A 21,479-nucleotide genomic window follows, 5' to 3' on the forward strand; every position below is an offset into this window, starting at 1 on the left:
GGCAGCAATGACCAGCACCATTGAGGTGCAGACATCAATAATGCGTCCAGGGAATGTGAGGCTGGATCATCACTGTGGTCTGAAGGCTGCACAGACACAGGGAAGAGGCCCTGGATTGAGACACCTGCTTCTATCTTGTGCAGGAAGGTTTTGCATCTGAGTGACACAGAAATTGCTCATCAGAACAAGGAGCCATAGGCAGGGAGTCATTCTTGAGAGTTTATTGACAATAGTGAACAGTATGTACAAGTGATTAACACCCGTACTCAGGCTGTGAAACTATATCTTTTTAACCTGTGCTTGCTTCAGCAGCACATACACTAAAACTGGAACGATACAGAGAAGATTAGCATGTCCCCTGCACAAGGATAACACACAAATTGGTGAAGCGTTCCATATTTTTCCCCGGTTTCCATCGGGGACCTGGGGTGGAGGGTGTTGCACGCAGCAGTCCCCTATAATCGTAGGATGTGTAGGTTCACGAACTCCCAGGATACCTGCCCTTTTTGTGGTCTTGTGGAGTCCGTGGACCACCCTTATATAGGGTGTGGTAGGCTGCACTCCCTTTTCAGTTACTTAAAAAACCTTTTATTGATGTTTTGTTTGCCACTTCAGCCCCACGCTCCTGATCTATGGGCACCCTATGCGGAAGGGGATCGGGAAGGAGGAGGACCTCCTCGTGAACCTGCTCCTGGGCCTGGCCAAGTTGGTCATTAACAGGTCCAGGCAGCAGGCGATCAAGGGGAGAGTCCCGCCTGATTGTTTGTCCCTCTTCCGCGGCTACATTTGCAGCCGGGTGTCCCTGGAGAGGGAGCACGCGGTGTCTGCCGACACTCTCAAGGCCTTCCGTGCTCGGTGGGCACCGCGGGGACTGGGGTGTTTTATTGACCCTTTTAATCCCATTTTGGTTTAATGTTTGTAAGTTTCCTTTAAACTTTGTCCTTGGTTTTACAGCTGACCTGACTTTGGGGCTGTGCTTGATTTATCCCTTATTTTGTTAATTTAGTTTAATTGTTTTAACTCCAAAAGAGTTACATCTTTTTAACTTGTGCTTGCTTCAGCAGCACATACACTAAAACTGGAACGATACGGAGAAGATTAGCATGGCCCCTGCACAAGGATAACACACAAATTGGTGAAGCGTTCCCTGTTTTCCCCCTTTTCACTGGGCCTGGAATGGAAGGGGTTGCAGCAGCAAAATGGTGTTGTTGGTTCACAGACTCCCAAGATACCTGCATTTTTTGCGGCCTTGTGGACCACATTTATATCGGGCGTCTTAGGCTGCACTTCCTTTTCAGTTATTTAAAAAACCTTTTGCTGTTGTTTTGTTTGTACTTCAGTCCCATGCTCCTGATCTATGAGCACCCGGTGCGGAGAGGGATGGAGACAGGCGGGGTTATGTGCTGCCCCTCTTCCGCAGCTACGTTTGTGGCTGGGTGTCCCTGGAGAGGGAGCATATGGTTTACATTGGGATCACGGGGACTTGGGTGTTTTATCAACCCCTTTAATCACATTTTGGCTCAATGCTTGTAAGTTTCCTTTAAGTTTTTGTCTTTTGTTTTTGCAGTTTCCCTTTAAGGGGCTGCTTTTTACTTTGTCCTTAATTTTGTTAATTTAGTTTATTTGTCTGTAACCAGAAAGAGTTACATCTTCTTAACCTTCCTAACGCTGCCGCTATGTCTTGGTGCTCCCCGGACATCCACAGCAGAGATGCAGGCAGCCTGTTGACTGTGACACCCTGTCTGTGATGACCTTGACGGGCGTCCTCTGGAGGGTCCAGGCCTGCTTTCGGGGTCCTGCTGTGTGGCAGTGGCATCCTCCTCGGCCTGTGGAGCTGGAACTGCTGAGGTCACAGGAAGTGGGGATTCGGATGGGCCGGATAATCCCGGAGTCACCTGGCTGGATGGCCCCAGGGGGTACACCTGCCCGGGCTGACTTCTTGAGGAGAAGAGGTAGCAGGAGTGAAATCGAGTTGCCCTGCATCCCTCTCACTGTTGGAGACCAACGATGGCATCAGTGATGGAGTTAAGCCCACACAGCAGCAGGAGTGATGTCCCGGACCAAGGTCTCCATGGCAGCCACCATCCTACCAGTGTTGATCTCGGTGTGTCGGCAATGTCAGCGCTTTCACCTCAGCCTGAAGGCGGACGGACTCCTCCATTGTGCCTTGCAATCTGAGGAGTGCAGCGGACGTCCCTTCCTGATGTTCTCAAGCTTGTCTTTGCAGCTCCAGCAACTGTGACATGACCGAGTCCAGAGGCTCCTCATCTGACTCAGACTCAGCAGATTTATGGCCTCCAGCAGCCCTCCGAGTGCCGGGGACCTGGGAGGACCCTGCTGCTACCCACTGAGGATCGGACAGTACAATGTGCTCATCACGTGATCCCAAAGCTAGTCTAAAGCTAGGTCCCACCGAGGTATGTGTCTCTGTGCTGGTGGGGGGTTGGAGTGAGCGCTGTGATGGGACTTCAGGGAGGGAGCCTCCAGATTCCTCTTCAGAGGTTCCTTCGGGGCTTGACTGGAGGACCTGGGTCATGGACTCTGTCCCAGATGTCCCTGGGAAGCAAGGGGAGATAATGAGCGCATGGCAGTGGCCTGTGAAAGAGGGCACATCACTCACAGCATGGTTGTCTGATGGATATTGCACTGCTGGACCCTCACTTGGTAGATTAGTGCTGACCTCACCGTCAGCACAGGACCGGTCCCGGTCATCGCCGGCCAGCTGGATGGCTCTGGTTTCAAAGTCTGTGAGGACCTTGATTTCAGGCGTTCTTCCACTAGTGTGTGACTTCTCCCTCTTGTTGTGTGGAAGCTTGTCCTGCATGGATAGAGATGGAGAGAGTATAAGTAGGGCACCTGTCAGGCCAGATGATAAGTGTGCCTGGCCTGTGTGGGTGGTGAGTGGTCCCATCGACAGGATGAGGACAATGACGGTGAGTGTGAGAGAGTGAATGGTGATGTCCCTTGAACTGGCAGTGAGTGAGGGCCCTGTGGGTGTGTGCTGGGTTAGTGAGTGTGTGAGTTGAGAGTGTGAGAAGAGTGACTTACCCCGGTGGAACAGAGGAGATCATTCATCCTCTTACAGCACTGGGTGGCTGACTTCTTTTGCAGGGCGTTGGCACTGACCACCACTGCCACTGTCTCCCGAGTTGGATTAGTGAGATTGGTGCCCACCCTGAGCTGGGGTAGAGGATATCACAGCGAGCCTCCACTGCTTCCAAAAGGTATTGGAGGGACACGTCTTTGAGCCTGGGGGGGTGGGGGGCTGCAGTCTTTCTGCCTTTCAGAGCAGCTGCCCTGGGCTGGATACACTGAGAGGTGCACGCGGCTGGACTTTAAACATGGCACCCGGCGTGATGAAGCAGCGAGGTGATAATGTGGTGCGCCAATGAGAGCCTGCCCGCCATGGAAATGGTATGTTTCCCAGGAATGCATAATTAAGGCGGAGGGTTTGGGATGACACAATATGAAAAGCCGCCAACGTGGCCAACAAGTAAAACATGGTTTACCTGTCCGCTACCTCACTTAGTGCAAATCTAGGATGATTTCGCCCTTAGGCTTTGAATGGTTTCAAGGCAGAAGTAGATGGATTCTTAATAAATAATCGGGTGAAAGGATATCAGAGTAGGCAAGTATGTTTGCATGTTTGTTAATAAATACTAACCCTTGCCTGTCTAACGGTAAATATTTTACTGTATCCCTTACAGCCAGCTTGCCCCCACACCTTCATAATTTCCTTTGTTCAGGTTTGAGACCCTAGTTTCGCTTCCAAACTTAACGTGAAATTCCATCATATTATGGTCACTATTTCCTAAAGCCTCCTTTACAGCAAGGTTATTAATTAGCCCTTATTCATTACATACTACTAAATCTAAAATAGCCCAATCCCTAGTTGGTTCTTTGACATCTGCTCAACAAACCCATCTCATACACACTCCAGGAATTCATCTTCCACTCCATGAGTGCTAATAAGGTTTACCCTGTCTATATGTAAATTGAAGTTGCCCATTATTATTGCATTACCCATGTCACATGCCGCTCTAATTTCCTGATTTACACTTTGTCCAACATTACCACTACAGTTTGGTGGCCTATAAACAACTCCCAACAACGTTTGCTGTCCCTTGCTGTTTCTTAGCTCCAACCAAACTGTTTCTACATCTTGACCATTTGATTTAAGATCATCTCTTGCTAATGTACTGATCTTGTCCCTTAATTAACAGCACTACCCCACCTCCTTTTCCTTTTTTGCCTATCCTTCCTAAATGACAAATATCCTTGAACATTCAGTTCCTAGTCTCGTTCACCCTGTAATCATGGCAATTAAATCAGACCCATCTGCTTCTTTCTGTGTCTTCAAATCATCTATCTTGCGAATGCTGCGTGCATTCAGATAGAGCATTGTTATCTTTGCCCTTTAACGTTATTCCACATTCTGTTCCTATTTGATGCTTGCCTTCACTTCATCTGCCTTCTAATCTCACTTACTACTTTTCTACTTCCTGTTACCAGTTTTGCTTCCCTCAAACCTGAGCTCACTCTAAGTTCCCATCCCCCTGCCAATCTAATTTAAACTTAAACCCTCCCCAACAGCACTAGCAAATCTCCGTGCGAGGATGTTCGTTCCAGCCTTGCTAAGGTGTAATCAGTCCATCTCATACAGGCCCCACCAGCCCCAGAGCTGTCCCAATGCCTCAGAAACCTGATGCCCTCCCTTCTACACCAGTTCTCCAGCTATATGTTCAATCGCTCAACCCTCCAGTTCCTATGTTCACTAGCAAGTGGCACAGGGAGTAATCCTGAGATTGCTACTTTAGAGGTTCTGCTTTTTAATTATTTTCCTAACTGCCTAAAATCTGCTTTCAGAACCTCATTCCTCACCCCTATGTCATTGGTACCAGTGTGGACCACAACCTCTAACCGGTTGCCATCCACAAGAAGAATGTCCTTAGCCGCTCTGTGACATCCTTGACTCTAGCACCAGAGAGGAAACACACCATCCTGGGGTCACCTCTAATGCCTCAGAAACACTTGTCTGATCCCCTGACTATTGAATCCCCTATCACTATTGCTCTTCCACTCTTCTTCCTCCCCTCATGTCCAACTGAGCCACCCCACGGATCTGGCTACACTCCCCTGAGAACTATCGCCCTCACCAATATTCAAACTAAAAAAAATGATTAGCAAGAAAGATCGGCTCAGCGCACTCCTGCACTAGCTGCCTGGTTCTGTTTGACTGCTTGGCAGTCACCTATTCCCTCTCTACCTGCACGCTCCTAACCTGTGATGTTCTCTGAATATGCTATCCCTGAATATGCTATCCACGTAGTTCTTTACCTCACTGATGCACCACAGTGAGTCCAGCCACCTCTTGAGTTCCAAAACCCAGATTTCAAGCGCCTGCAGTCAATGTAACTTTCCGCAGATGTGTTCGCCTGGGACACATGTTGCATCCATGACTTCCCACATACCACAGGATGTACATTCTACTGGGCCAAGCTAACATGCTATGCCTTAACTTTAAAAACTATTTATTACAATTAGGATAAGCAGAATAACTTACCAGTTACTCAGCAGTCAGCAACTTCCCCTGTACCAAAGGACCAAATTCTGGAGGCAGAAAAGGGTAGAAAACAAAGGAGCAGCTCCTTCTCCTCTTCACTGAACTCCCTCACTCACCAAATACCCAGCTGTGCACTCCGTAAAATCACACTCTGTCCAGACCCATCAGGTTTTCAGATTTTCTGCTTTTGCTGTATTTTATTTATACTACCTACAGCATTTATTGCCCATCCCTGGTTGCCCTTGAGAAGGTGGTGGTGAGCTGCCTTCTTGAACAGCTGCAGTCCATGCGGTGTAGGTACACCCACACTGCTGTTAAGGAGGGAGTTCCAGGATTTTGACCCAGCGAGAGTGAACGGCGATATATTTCCAAGTTAGGATGGTGAGTGACTTGGAGGGGAATTTCCAGGTGGTGGTGTTCCCATCTATCTGCTGCCCTTGTCCTTCTAGATGGTAGTGGTCATGGGTTTAGAAGGTTCTGTCGAAGAAGCCTTGGTGAATTCCTGCAGTGCATCTTGTAGATAGTACACACTGTGCATTGGTGATGGAGGGAGGTAATATTTAAGGTGGCAGATGTGGTGCCAATGAACGGGCTGCTTTTCTGGATGGTGTCGAGCTTCTTGAGTGTTGTGGGAGCTGCACTCATCCAGGCAAGTGGAGAGTATTCCATCACACTCCTGAGATGTAGATGGTGGACAGGTTTTGTGGAATCAGGAGTTGAATTACATGCCCTAGAATCCCTAGCCTCTGACCTGCTCTTGTAGCCACAGTATTTATATGTCTAGTCCAGTTCAGTTTCTGGTCAATTCCCCCAGGATGTTGGTAGTGGGGGATTCAGTGATGGTAATGCCATTGAATGTCAAAGGGTGATGGTTGGATTCTCTCCTGTTGGAGATGGTCATTGTCTGCACTTGTGTGGTGTGAATGTTACTTGCCACTTGTCAACACAAGCCTCGATATTGTCCAGGTCTTGCTGCATTTGGATCTGATTGAATGGCAGAACAACTGGATTGAGAGGCTGAGTGACTGAATGCTGTTCCCTTAGCCTTCCTGAAGTTCCATCTGATATGACCAAAGTCAGCTTTCAGCCAGAATGGTGGATTCAGACCAGTAAGAGAACAGTAGTAGTGGCTATGTTACTGGGCTTAATACAAAATATTAAAGGAACCTAGAAGCCTGACGGGTTAACGATCGGGGGACATGAGTTCAAATTTCACTATGGGAGCTCAGGAATTTAAATACAATTGATTAAACCTGGAATAAAAAGCTAGACTCAGTTATGGTGACCATGAAACTATCATCAGTTATTGTAAAAGCCCATCTGATTCACAAATGTCTTTTAGGGAAGGAAATCTGCTGTCTTCCCCTGGTCTGGCCTACATGTGACTCCAGACCTGCAGTAATGTTGTTGACTCTTAACTGCCCCCTGAAATGGCCCAACCAGCTATTCAGTTTGCAAGAAGGCAGTTCACCACCACCTTCACAAGGGCAACAATTGCTGACCTTGTCAACAATGCACACGTCCAAAGAATACATTTTTTAGAAAAACCACAACACTACAGTAACCTAAAAAACTAACAGTGAGGATTCCTGTTTCCAACCTGCTGACATGGTTGGAAGTTAAGGTGAGTGAATGTGTGAATTGTCTGTGCTGTTCCCTAACGTTCAACTTCATTACCCAGACTGATGGGTGAATAAGAAACGTTGGTGAAAGCAGCTGTTGAGTAACTTTGTCCCATTGTGAAAGGAGAAGGGAAAATTTACAGCAGAGGCAGGACCTGGACTTGACACATGGAACCGAATTAATCTTCAATTAGTGAAAATCACACATGACGTTTCTTATATCAGTCTTGTCGGCTAAGTGAGTGTGTGCAGTGGATGGAAATTTTAGCCAATGGCTCCTGTACTGCCAGCAACGTGGGGACTGGCTGTCTCGTCAAAATGAACAATGCTTGATTCCCTCTTGACTAACTCTGACTTTGTACTGTCGATCTCCCTTCATCTAGTCTCGGATGGTGGGACGGCGATTGTCAAAAATCTTATCAATGCCATTTCTTCCGCTAAGATTTTGCTTGTCCCCTCATTCATTGTTCTCATCCTGACTCCATGTACTGTTCCTTATGTCTATTTGTGAAGTGTTGGGACATCCTGTTATACGATTGCTGCTTGAGGAATACATGTTGTGTGACACAAGATGGATTCAACATGTCTCAAGAAATAATGATTGCACAGGTTGAGTGGTCACACTGAAGATTTGCTTGGTTTTATTATAAGAATGGGGGGTAAGGATGTGACGCAGCAGGTAGTGTCCCTGCCTCTGAGCCAAAAACCCTGGGTTCAAGTCCCACCCCAGCACTTGGCAGCCAAGGAAGGTGTGTTTGCAATGAGGCTGAACAGGTTAAGTATAAACTTGTAAATCCTTCCAGCATGCAACAATGGCAAGCACTAAAAGCGGGAAAGATTCCTATCATCCTTGTGATGGAAATAAAGTAGGTGCCTCTCCCATCACTACCCATAGCTCCAGACTACAACATGCATGTAAAAGTATGTGTTGCCAAAGCAACCTGGACTCCAGGGGCATAGGGGAGGGGGGCGGTGGTGTTTGGCCAGATGGTTAATGATCAACCTGATGATAGGTGGCAGCAGCATGGGAGTTTGATCTCCATCTGGGCTGGGGTGGATTCGGGACCTGCCTCCTTGCTCTCCCTGTGATGGAGCAGGAGAGAGGTCACCTGAGCTGACACTGCATCATCTACTCCTTTGAACTGAAGCGAGTTCCTGGTTGCCTGTTCTGATGGTGCTCAGTCGTTGTGTGTGTTTAAGGCAGACATCGATAGATTTTTGGCCTCTAAGAGATATTGGGATAGTGCAGAAAAGTGGAGTTGAAGTAGAAGATCAGCCATGATGGTATTGAATAGCGGAGTGGACTCAAGGAGCCGATGAGCTATCCTGTTCCTATTTCTTATGGTCTAATGTGGGTGGGTCTTAATATATAAACCTCAGGATGCTATTTGAAGGAGATCTGGAAATGTCTTCTAATGGAGAGAGAAATAGAGACAATGATTTATCATGGTGACCCATCATCAGTGCTGAGCATTCCCAGGATCTTTTGTTTATATTTCAGAGTTCCAGCATCCGTGGATATTTTACTTTTGCCTTGGGGTCTTCCAGTATCCGAGCCAGAAAACCCTTTTCTCCTCTGAGATATCGAATTAACTGGTCATTCCCCTTGGATAAATACTGCTGGAATCAGATCATTCTCGTGACGTGATAAAAGAAGCCTTGTTAATCCCACTCTCTTGAAAAGTGAGGAGAAATGTGAGGAGGAAGCCTCTGATTCCTGCCACCCCTCAACACATAAACGGCCATAGTGCCTTCAGCTTATTGAAATGCTGTGCAGAAATAGGTTAATTTTTTGATAAAAGCTGTGACAATTTTTAGAAGAAAGTCATTCTGTGCTGTTCTTGCTGGCTGGAATGGAAGTATCTCCACTGTTAAGTTGGCAGTTGCCTCACACGGACTTACAGAAGGAAAAGGACGAGAAAACCATTCCACTAATACAAGGGAAAACTGCGGAGCTGTCAGTGATAATGCACTGGTCATTCCCAGGTTTTCCCGGTTTATTTCAAACTGAACTATTAAACTGATTGATTGGAGACCCACTTTTCAGCTCTGAATGCAAGTCTCTCAAGAGTCTGGTGACCTCTTTACCTGGAGATAATGCAGCTGGATCCAACAGGAGTGTAACCTTGCAACTAACTTCATAAATTCTGTCTCTAATGCTAAAACTGAGCTTGTTTGGTTCAAACTAATGAATGGTGACAGGTCCAGTAGTGGTCAAATGTTACAGGGAGATTGCAGACGGAACATGTCTGTGCTAATCAAAAACAGAATTACCTGGAAAAACTCAGCAGGTCTGGCAGCATCGGCGGAGAAGAAAAGAGTTGACGTTTCGAGTCCTCATGACCCTTCAACAGAACTGCCAGATGCTGCCAGACCTGCTGAGTTTTTCCAGGTAATTCTGTTTTTGTTTTGGATTTCCAGCATCCGCAGTTTTTCTGTTTTTATGTCTGTGCTAATGGCTAGGATAATAAAAGGCATCATTAGGTTTGAGAACATGGATATCTGGCAAGTTGGCAAGTGTGTGTTAATGTGTTTGACTTGGGGGCTAACAGCAGCAGTGGCACAGGCACTACACCTCAGAAAGCTGCATTCACATCCAGTCTGCGTTAATGGCCATTCCAACCAATTTACAATGAAGGAATGGGGGAAGCTTCAGGTGAAACACAGATAACAGAGCAAATTCAGAAATGAGGCATTTTCCAGACCCTCTGGAGAACTTATTCAATGTCAGTAACAAGCATTGGACTGACAAAGTGTTTCACATCAAACTCTGACATCAGGTTCCACAGAGTGAAGTTCCCCATCAGGAGATCAAGGTTAGAAAAACAGATAATGATGGAAATACTCCTGAGGATTGGGAAAGTGTAGAGGGAGCTTTACTCTGTATCTAACCCCGTGCTGTACCTGTCCTGGGAGTGTTTGATGGGGACAGTGTAGAGGGAGCTTTACTCTGTATCTAACCCTCTGCTGTACCTGTCCTGGGAGTGTTTGATGAGGACAGTGTAGAGGGAGCTTTACTCTGTATCTAACCCCGTGCAGTACCTGTCCTGGGAGTGTTTGATGGAGACAGTGTAGAGGGAGCTTTACTCTGTATCTAACCCCAAGCTGTACCTGTCCTGGGAGTGTTTGATGGGGACGGTGTAGAGGGAGCTTTACTCTGTATCTAACCCCAAGCTGTACCTGTCCTGGGAGTGTTTGATGGGGACAGTGTAGAGGGAGCTTTACTCTGTATCTAACCCCGTGCTGTACCTGTCCTGGGAGTGTTTGATGGGGACAGTGTAGAGGGAGTTTTACTCTGTATCTAACCCCGTGCTGTAGCTGTCCTGGGAGTGTTTGATGGGGACAGTGTAGAGGGAGCTTTACTCTGTATCTAACCCCGTGTTGTACCTGTCCTGGGAGTGTTTGATCGGGACAGTGTAGAGGAAGCTTTACTCTGTATCTAACCCTGTGCTGTACCTGTCCTGGGAGTGTTTGATGGAGACAGTGTAGAGGGAGCTTTACTCTGTATCTAACCCTGTGCTGTACCTGTCCTGGGAGTGTTTGATGGGGACAGTGTAGAGGGAGCTTTACTCTGTATCTAACCCTGTGCTGTACCTGTCCTGGGAGTGTTTGATGGAGACAGTGTAGAGGGATCTTTACTCTTTACTTTTGAGTTGAGTAGGAAAGAGACGTTGAAACCTGTTGCAGTTGGTTGCGTCAAAGGGCAGATAAATGGCAGATGGAATTTAACCCTGAAAAGTGTGAGGTGATACACTTTGGAAGGAGTAATTTGACAAGGAAGTATTCAATGAACAGCATGACACTAGGATGTTCTGAGGAACAAAGGGACCTTGGCGTGTGTGTCCATAGATCTCTGAAGGCAGAGGGGCATGTTAGTGGGGTGGTGAAAAAGGCATATGGGACACTTGCCTTTATCAATCGAGGCATAGATTACAAAAGTAGGGAGGTCATGTTGGAGTTGTATACAACCTTGGTGAGGCCACAGCTGGAGTACTGTGTGCAGTTCTGGTCACCACATTATAGGAAGGATGTGATTGCACCGGAGGGGGTGCAGAGGAGATTCACCAGGATGTTGCCTGGGATGAAACATTTAAGTTATGAAGAGAGGTTGGATAAACTTGGCTTGTTTTCGTTGGAGCAGAGAAGACTGAGGGGTGACCTGATCGAGGTGTACAAGATTATGAGGGGCATGGACAGGGTGGATAGGGAGCAGCTGTTCCCCTTAGTTGAAGGGTCAGTCACAAGGGGACATAAGTTCAAGGTGAGGGGCAGGAGGTTTAGGAGGGATGTGAGAAAAAACTTTTTTACCCAGAGGGTGGTGAGGGTCTGGAATGCGCTGCCTGGGAGGGTGGTGGAGGCGGGTTGCCTCACATCCTTTAAAAAGTACCTGGATGTGCACTTGGCACCTCATAACATTCAAGGCTATGGGCCAAGTGCTGGTTAATGGGATTAGGTAGGTAGGTCAGGTATTTCTCACGTGTCGGTGCAGACTCGATGGGCCAAAGGGCCTCTTCTGCACTGTGTGATTCTGTGATTCTGTGAATGGAAGAGACCATTCAGCCTGTAGCGGCACTGGGTGGGCTGTCCTCTTTTGCAGGGCACTGGAGCTGACCAGCGCTGCCACTGCCTCCCATTGCTGGATTGATGATGCTGCTGCCCCTCCTGCAGCCAGAGCGGGGGGGTAGAGAACATCACGGCCACCTCCACAGTGTCTAAAATATGCTTGAGGGAACGTGTCTCTAAACCTGAGGCCTGCAGTCTTTCTGCCTTTCGGGGCCATGTCTTCTGTGCAGCAGTCGTGGGCTGGAACCGCTGGTATGTGTGCACATGACTGGATGTAAAACATGGTGCCTGGTGTGATGAAGCAGTGAAGTGATGGCATAGCAGGTGACTGAGAGCCCACACACCTTCAAAAATGGTGTGTTTCCTGGGAATGCATAATGAATGCAGAGGGTTTGGGATGATACAGTGCAAAAAGACGCCAATGTGGCTGAGGGGTAAAACGGGTAGGCACTTTCGGCTGAGTGACAGGAAACAGAGAGTTTCTCTGATAAATGATTGTTTCTCAGATGGGAGAAAGGATTTTCTGGTCAGGTGGAGCAGCAGATCTGGTGAATATGAATTTGGACCCATCATTAAGAATGGCGTACATTGCTTGTTAAGGATGATTATTCCTGTCCCTTTGCTTACTTTACAGATATGTGTCTCTGGATTGGTCATGAGGCCTCACAATGCTACCTGACATTCGCTTTGCATGTGAAAATTGGACAGGTCTTTCAGAATCCCACAATAGGTGTGCACCAAATCACCTAGGCGCCCTTCCCAGGATTCAGCGTCTTCAGTGAATGCTGGTTTGTGGCGGGATAGTTGTGGGTAGAGAAGTCCGAATTCAGCAAATACCACTTCCTAAGATAAAAGCCAAATACTGCAGATGCTGGAAATCTGAAACAAAAGCAAAAATTGCTGGAAAAATTCAGCAGGTCTGACAGCATCCATGGAGAGAAAGACAGAGTTAACGTTTCGAGTCCATATGACTCTTCTTTAGAATCTCCTCTTCAAATACCTCTTCCTATCTGATTTGGGATGAAGGCACACCAAAATTGAAACAATGCTCAAGAACAAATTCCTTCATCTCTGAGAATACATGGTCAGAGAGATTTATGGCATGTTTGGTGGCGTCGTTAATTGCATTGCCAAATCCATTGCACTTAAGTGTGTTTACAGTGGGCGTGTTTCCAATGGGTGTTGTTTATGGTACAGTCATCTGTTGAGGCAATATAATAACATAAACAGATCAACTCAAAAAATGAAGCAAGTTTGTTCACATTGGATTAAATACAATGCAGGGAAAGGCATAAATTAGTAACCCTGCTAGCTATCTGTTCAATCTCATTTTTCATAAACGCTCACTCGATTTTGGGGCTGTGTCTCACTTTAGCATTATTGATATGTTTTTATTGATATGTTTGGAAATGAAAACTGACACAATCTTGGGTTTAATACACTCGGAGGAATTCGATAGATAACTTACATGTTCTATGTAGATGATATGTTTGCTATAGCTGAATCTACAGCTCTGTGTAAACATTTCTTTATACACCTTAATGGGCTCCATCCTGTGCTCAAATTCACCTATGAAATGGATCAGTCAAATGAACTGCCCTTCCTTGATGTATTAGTTGAGAAATGTGTCAGGGGATTCTTTACCATTGTCTACTGCAAAACTACCTTCACTGGTCAATATACAAGTTGGGATTCTTACAGTTCCACATGCTCTAAGATTGGCCTTAGTGGCAACTTTGTACACAGCCATTTACTCACAGTGCAAGCTTGATGCTGGAATAGGGAGTATCAAAGATATCCTACAAGATAATGGCTACGCTAATCAGATCAGTGCTCGGTGTATATCATGTAAACTCCTGAATGGTCCACTTTTTGTCCTGAAAAGTATCCAGTCCACCTCAGATTACCCTGAATGGGCAAGGTATCTCAAACATCTGAGCAACAAGTGAAGCTAGCTGTTTCACGCTGCTACTGAGCAGTAGTGGTACTGGCCACTAACAGGATGCTGCCATCAAGACAAAAAAACATTCTGCCTATCACACAAATGAGTAACTGGGTATATGGATTTCAGTGCCAGTGTGATATGTAGCCCATACATCCCAAAGACTGGCGGATCATATCAAATAGCATGTCCCAGCTGCTGTTCACAATGGGCAGGGTACAGACTGTACCTAACCAGCCCATGTTTGCAAAACTCAAAACACCATGTCCAACGTTAGATATGATTCTGTGATTGAACGACATTTGTTAAATAATTCTCAATGTGCTAAGAATTGCGCTGACAACCAATTTAAGATTTTCATTTGGGCTCGCAGTGTGATGCATTTGCGTGCACTGAAAGGTACATATGTTAATACATAGGGCCCTGTTCTTTGCAGACAGAAAGAACATGTACACACATTGCACCTGTTTCAACTGAACAAAGCAGGTGGCAGTCACTCTCTGGTTCATTCCTCAGGGTAATGCCTTGACCAATCAGAGTCAACCTGCCTCGTTTGAATTTAAACAAAGCTTGACAGTTAACTTTCAGTCATCAGTTAACTGGTGTATTCTCCATGGCAGAATCTCTGCCAATCAGAGTCCACTTGCCAACCAACCAAGTAGTCTCATCTCATGAAGTGTAAATTGTTGCTCCCATTACATTTGATATTCTTGTGACAGTCCTGTTGAGTGTAAGTCAGAAAGCTTCAACCTGTCTTTTTTCAGCAATATTAAAGGACTGTGAAAGAGATTAAGACTGAGATTAACATATTCTGGATTGAAGTTTGGAGCATTGAGAAAGAGGAAGAAAAGAAAATCAGCAGCTTAGAAATGTGGTGGAAGGACAAGAGAACTCAAGATAATATCAAAAGAAGATAAGTGGGTTTCTCTGGCGATGTTCTCCGTGCAGACAGGTTGGAGTGTCTGATGACTAACTGGAGGATGAATGGAAGGAGAGCAAGAAGCTGTCAGTGAAGGGAGCAGAGAGACAACATGAAAGACTGGCTCATCCAGGACTCCAATAGCCACGATGGTGGGGAAGGTTGGAATACCATGGTCACCTCTGCCACTCAGCATGGCAGTTAGACGGCAAGAATCGGGAAAGAGCCAATGGGTAAAATTTTTAGCTTGCTGGGCGGGCGCGTGCCCAACCTGACCAAGCGTAAAATAACAGGCGATGCCATCGCGTACTCAGGCGAATTTCGGACGGTGGGTGGGTGCTGTAATCAGCAGCGCACCCGTCAACAAAGGCGTAATAAGGCCATTGGAAAGTTAATTAAAGGAAACTTTTTGCTGCCCATCCTAACAGTTGATGGGCAGGCATAAAGGCCAAGACGCCTTTGCATTTTTATGGAAACATCACACACAGGCAGGATAAGGTTTCCGAAAGCAAATAAAACTAAAATAAAAATGTTAATTTCTCATTAATAACTTGTCCCTGCTGATGTACCAGAGTCACATGAGGGGACATGTTCCATTCCATTGTTATTTTCTTTATTATCTCCCTGAGGCAGCTCCGCACCTGCACAAGCACAACGTTCACACTCGTCCAGCTTACACTACCGCCCCACCTGCACCGCCCCAACCCCCTCTCAGGCAGCGCTCAGTGTCCCCACCCGCCTTTCACACTGGGTACACTGCCAGTGTGAAACCACCATCGATCATGGGTGCTGGTCAGCATCCCCCACCCACTCCCACCGAGCCTGCCCGACATGGGTGAAGTTCTGCCCAATGTGTGGGACTAACTGGAGAGTACTGTCACAGGCATGATGGATCGAATAGCCTCGTTCAGTGTTGTAAGATCCTGTATCAAAAAATGGGACAGTGTAGAGGGAACTTTACTCTGTTTCTAACCCTGTGCTGTATCTGTCCTGGGAGTGTTTGTTGGGGACGGTGTAGAGGGAGCTTTACTCTGTATCTAACCCCGTGCTGTACCTGTCCTGGGAGTGTTTGATGGGGACGGTGTAGAGGGAGCTTTACTCTGTATCTAACCCCGTGCTGTACCTGTCCTGGGAGTGTTTGATGGGGACAGTGTAGAGGGAGCTTTACTCTGTATCTAACCCCGTGCTGTCCCTGTCCTGGGAGTGTTTGATGGGGACAGTGTAGTGGGAGATTTACTCTGTATCTAACGCCGTGCTGTACCTGTCCTGAGAGTGTTTGATGGGGACAGTGTAGAGGGAACTTTACTCTGTTTCTAACCCTGTGCTGTATCTGTCCTGGGAGTGTTTGATGGGATAGTTTAGAGGGAGCTTTAGTCTTTACTCTTGAGTGGAGTAGGAGTGTGACATTGAAACCTGTTGCAGTTAGTTGCATCTCCCCTGGGTCATGACCTCTTACAGGAAAGCTGTCAGTCTTTCACTCTACTTGTGGCTATCCTTTTTTTAATCTGTCCAACCTTTCAGGTAAATTCTATCATCTTCCTTATTTCACCCTTAAAGTTCAACTCATTGTGATGTGTGGGGATAAGTATTTGGTTATTCAGTGATCAGTAGTTATACTGCCATGGTGTCCTTTCACTGAATCCACTTGGGCCTGGGGAATTGCACCTTTGTCTCAGTCCCTGTGCAGCCCCTACTTTATACATCTTCATGCTGGGCTGTGGCTTTCATAGTTTTACCCACCCACTCACTTCAGTGGTCCATGTGCCTTCGTAAGCACCCCATCCACGTAACTACTATCCCTCCTAACTTCTTGTTTATTGTTAATATATCAGTGAACGTGAATATATCTTAGGGCAAATCCCTGAGGAGCACCTAGCCCACCAAAGAGAGCTAGAAAGGCTCATCCATAATCACTGCACCCACCCCTCCCCAGCCCCCGTGTCTCGAGCTGACCTCCTTGCTGTCCAATGTCAATTCATTTCCAAGTCTGGTGTTTGAGACAGAAGCAAGGTCAACATTGGATTACATGCGAACATATGTAGGAGTCGACCATTCAGCCCCTCGAGCCTGCTACTCCATTCAATAAGATCATGGCTGATCTGAATGTAACCTCAACCCCATATTCCTACCCTCCCCTGATAACCTTTCACCCCCTTGTTAATCAGGAATCTATCCATCTCTGTCTTAAAAATATTCAAAGACTCTGCTTCCACTGCCTTTTGAGGAAGAGAGTTCCAAAGACTCACCACCCTTTGAGAGAAAAAAATTCTCCTCATCTCTGTCTTAAATGAGCGACCCCTTATTTTTAAACAGTGACCCCTAGTTCTAGATTCTTCCACAAGAGGAAACATCTTCTCCACATCCGACCTGTCAACACCCCTCAGGGCCTTAAAGGTTTCAATTAAGTTGCCTCTCACCCTTCTAAACTCCAGTGGATACAAGCCTAACCTGTCCAACCTTTCATCATAAGACAACCTGCCCATTCCTGGTATTAGTCTAGTAAACCTTCTCTGAACTGCTTCCAACACATTTACATCTTTCTTTAAATAAGGAGACCAGAACTGTATAAAATACTCCAGATGTGGTCTCACCAGTGCCCTATAACTGAAGCATAACCTCCCTATTTTTATAATCAATTCCCATCACAATAAATGATAACATTCTATTAGCTTTCCTAATTACCTGCTGTACCTGCATACTAACCTATTGTGATTCATGCACTGGGACACCCAGATCCCTCTGAATCTCAGAGCTCGGTAATCGCTCACCATTTAGATAAAATGCTTCTTTTTTATTCTTCCTGCCAAATTGGACAATTTCACATTTGCCCACATTATACTCCATTTGCTAGATTTTTGCCCACTCACTTAATCTGTGTCACTTTGTAGCCTCTTTAATCCTCTTCACAATTTACTTTCCTGCCGAGCTTTGTGTTGTCAGCAAATGTAGCCACCATTCCTCTGGTCCCTTCATCCAAGTCATTTCCATCAACTGTAAAAAGTTGAGGTCCCAGGACTGATCCCTGTGGCACATCGCTTGTTACATCCCGCCAACCAGTAAAAAAACATTTATGCCAACTCTCTGCTTCCTGTTAGCCAGCCAATCTTCTGTCCATGTCAATATGTTACCCCCTACACCAGGAGCTTTTACTTTCCGCAATAACCTTTGATGAGGCACTTTATCCAAAGCCTTCTGGAAATCTAAGTACAGCACATCCACCGGTTCCCCTTTAGCCACAGCACATGCAACTCCTTCAAAGAGCTTCAATTGCAGGGATGGATGAGGGAAAAAGGGTTTGACCAAACATGGGAATAGGATGTGTTTCGAATTATGTGTTCAGATGGAGACACTAATGCTGACACTAACTGATGAAGCCGGCTAGTCTGTTTTGTGTTGGAACGTCAATGTATTTTTGTTATACGGATTTCAACCTCATTGCTTCTGGGTGCAATACATGGTAAACGTATATCAGCGTGTCCTGTTACTGACAATTTGCACCTGTTCACTACATGGTAGAGTGAGTCATTGTCCAGTACAGAACCCAGTATAACTTTCATCTCATTGAATTGGGCATTTTCTATAATGGCCATGCAGCCCCCCAGCTGCCATTTCACTTCCAAGGCCACAAAGTTGTGAATTCTGTGGTCCTTAGTAGTGTCGGTGGATCTGTAATGATGCAATCCATGTTCCTCGGTAAAGTCCTGTCAGAATGTGTTTGATCACTGGAAGACAGGTTGTTGGGTGAGAAGGCGCATTGCCAGTCTCCTACGTTGGATGAGTTAGATTGTGTGGTTCAGTGATGAATGTATATTCAAGTATAATTTCTGTACCACCTTTAATATATCCGTTACAGAGAGACATGAATGTTCAGTCACTGAGTATATCCAAGACAGGGGTGGAGAGATGTTTAGCTACTAAGGGAATTACGGGACATGGGGGGATGGTGCAGGAAGATGGAGTTGAGGTGGAAGATCTGTGACAAAGGGCTGAATGGCTTATTCCTGCTCCATTTCTTATTTTTTATAGTGGGAGACAGACACAAACAGAATTAAAATGGCCAAAATAGGGATGTGACTGTTGAAGTATATTTTATGGTGTTACGTTGGCATCCATTGCCAGCTGCCTGTCAGATTGTATACTGTTATACTGGGTCCAGAGGGCTGGCAGCTCCTGGGCATTTAATGGAGATCAGCATCTGATTAATTCATAAGCAGTGATACACTGGTCCATATTAGCACTCCAAACACAAGACTCCACAGCAGTCATGATTAAATTACAAGGCCTGTGCTCACAGCTAATTGAATTGATGAGATATCCATGCCGGAAAGTAATTGATAGATACTACCATGTTTTTCCAATGATTGTTTGAGATCTTGCAATCCTAATAACCATCTTTTGACCATTCTGCTAAAGCTTATCTGTTGTTTGGCTGGAAAAAAAAAATGACCTTGTCAACAAGTTTGAAAAGGATCCTAGAATCGGCTTCAGCTGTTTACAAACATACAAATTGGGAACAGGAAAAGGTAGGCCATTCATGCCCTCAAGCAGGCTCCACCATTCAGTAAGATCATGGCTGATCTGATAGTGGCCTCAACTCCACATTCTGCCTATCCCGATAACCTTTGACCCCCTTGTTAGTCAAGAACCTACAAAAATAGTCCTTATAAAAATATGCCCTAAATATATTCATTGACCCTGCCTCCATCACTCTCTGGGGAAGAGAGTTCCCCAGAATCAGAATCCTCTAAGCGAATAAATTCCTTCTCATCTCCAAATAAGGATGCCCCTTATTTTTAAATTGTGTCCCCTCGTTCTAGCCTCTCCCACAAGAGGAAACATCCTTTCAGCATCCACCCTGTCAAGTCTGTTCAGGACTTCAGTTCCTAATATAAGGGAAGTAGATTCAATCTCCACAAGGGGTTAATGCTGAGCCTGATCTCACTGTCTCTCCCAGGGAGGAGGAGACTAGACTGCCCTAATTGACTCTTACTCTCTGTCCCACTCATCACTTCGATCTGATCAGAGATTCAAAAACTGAGAAACTACATCCACTGGCAAAGGCCAAGAGAGCAGAATCATAAACTTATTCCAAAACAGGAACCATACTTTACACAAAGGGTGATGGAAATCTGAAATGTCTTCCCCTGTTCATGTTGAACTTTTCAAGACTGAGATCAGTAAATTATTGTTGGAGAAGGGAACTAGGGAAGGGGGTTGTGGGGATGGGGGTACAGGGTGAAGGCGGGATCAGTGGAGTTGAAGTACAGGTCAGCCAGGGTCTAAGTGAATGGTGGAACAAGCTGGATGACCTCGCCCTATTCCTTTCTTCATCACCTGCTTAAATAAGGGGAAATCTAATTTAAAAGTTAACAAAATAAGTGGGATGAGGTCTACACTGAAAAAAGACACTTTACCCACTGGCCACAATGGCATCATATCATCACTTTCCCAAAGTGTCCTGCCTCATTAATGATGCATTCACGGGAAACACACCGGATCACCCGGGGTGGGGGGGGGTGGGTGGGGGGGGTGGGTGGGGGTGTTGGGCTAGGATTTGCCAGCCAGGCCGTGACCTCAGCCCTTCCTCACTCAGGGCACCATTTTCAAGGCACACGAGAATGGAGCCTATAACGTGTCTCCAGACCAGGACTGCTCCAGGTGACAGAAAGCAAAGAATATGTCAGCCCCCAAATTTAGCGACGCCTCTCCGGGCGCCTGCTGGACACAATGGAAGGCCATTGTGATGTCCTCTACCCCCCGCACTGGCCACAGGAGGTCCAGCAGAGTCACCAATCCGGCCTGGGAGGTGGTGGCAGTGGTGGTCAGTACCAGCGGAGCAAAGAGGAGGTCAGTCACCCAGTGCAGGGAGAGGATGAATGGTCTCATCCATTCCGCCCGGGTATCTCACTCTTCTCATCACTCCCAACTCACACGCTCCCAAACCCATCACACACCCACAGGGATCTCACACCTCAAGGGACAACACCACTAACTCTCACACACACCCTCACATCTCCATCAGGCTCATATCCTCTGGAGCTCATATCCTCATCATGTCTCCGCTCACCACACAAACATTCCACACAGTGCTATGTGTCCTACTCACTCTCTGTCAATCTGTTTCATGCAGGAGAAGCTGGTTCACAGCAGCAGGGAGAGGTCCCAGACCAGGGGGGTGGAGTGGCAAACATTAGACCCCTCACTCACTTTGAGGAGGTATCATTGCGCTGACTGGTGAGGACGTGGACCCTGCCTGTGGTGATGGTGAGGTTGGTAGTGAACACCCTCATGAGGATCCTGCACCACATCATCCCTCTCTCAACACAACTGGGAGTCTCTCTCTCTCTCTCTCTCTCTCTCTCCTGCTGTTGACTCTGCTGCCAGGCACTAATTATCTCTACTTTGCTTCACAGGGAGCTCTGCCAAGTAACTGACACCCTCAGCCAGCCAGGACCTCAGCTCCATCCAGGTCCTCACCTCCAGCCAAGAGGACACCTCCTCCATTGAAGAGCTGGAAATAAGCAGCCTGGAAGACCCGTCACAGCGCTTACCCACACCCTCCACCAGCGCAGAGACACACACCTCGGTAGGATCTAGATCTAGAGCAGGTTCGGGTTCACAATCTGGTGGTCACCACGTGGACACATGTCCACAGCAGGAGGAGGCAGGTTCAACTCCCCGGCACTCGTAGGACTGCTGGGGAAGAGGCATCTGTGAGGTCCGAGTCAGATGACGAACCTCTGGATTTGGTTCCAACTCACCATGGAGAATCAGCAGAAGGCATAGGAACATCACGCAGAGCTGTTGGAAGCCCTCAACAGAGTGGCACGCGAGTCGGAAGAGTGTGTCCACCTGCTTTCTAATGAAGTG

The 21,479-nt window shown here is 46.6% G+C and overlaps 2 non-coding genes across 2 annotated transcripts; both read left to right on the top strand.

Annotated features, from left to right (window-relative positions):
• Window positions 1-296: 296 nt before the first annotated feature.
• On the top strand, window positions 297-403 carry LOC121277587. The gene has a single exon (XR_005942946.1). It is a non-coding gene; the product is annotated as a U6 spliceosomal RNA (small nuclear RNA).
• Window positions 404-1,048: 645 nt separating this feature from the next.
• Window positions 1,049-1,155, top strand: LOC121277515. Its single transcript, XR_005942895.1, has one exon. It is a non-coding gene; the product is annotated as a U6 spliceosomal RNA (small nuclear RNA).
• Window positions 1,156-21,479: the final 20,324 nt, after the last annotated feature.

This window comes from Carcharodon carcharias, chromosome 4, assembly GCF_017639515.1.
Source record: "Carcharodon carcharias isolate sCarCar2 chromosome 4, sCarCar2.pri, whole genome shotgun sequence".
Classification (NCBI taxonomy): Eukaryota; Metazoa; Chordata; class Chondrichthyes; order Lamniformes; family Lamnidae; genus Carcharodon; species Carcharodon carcharias.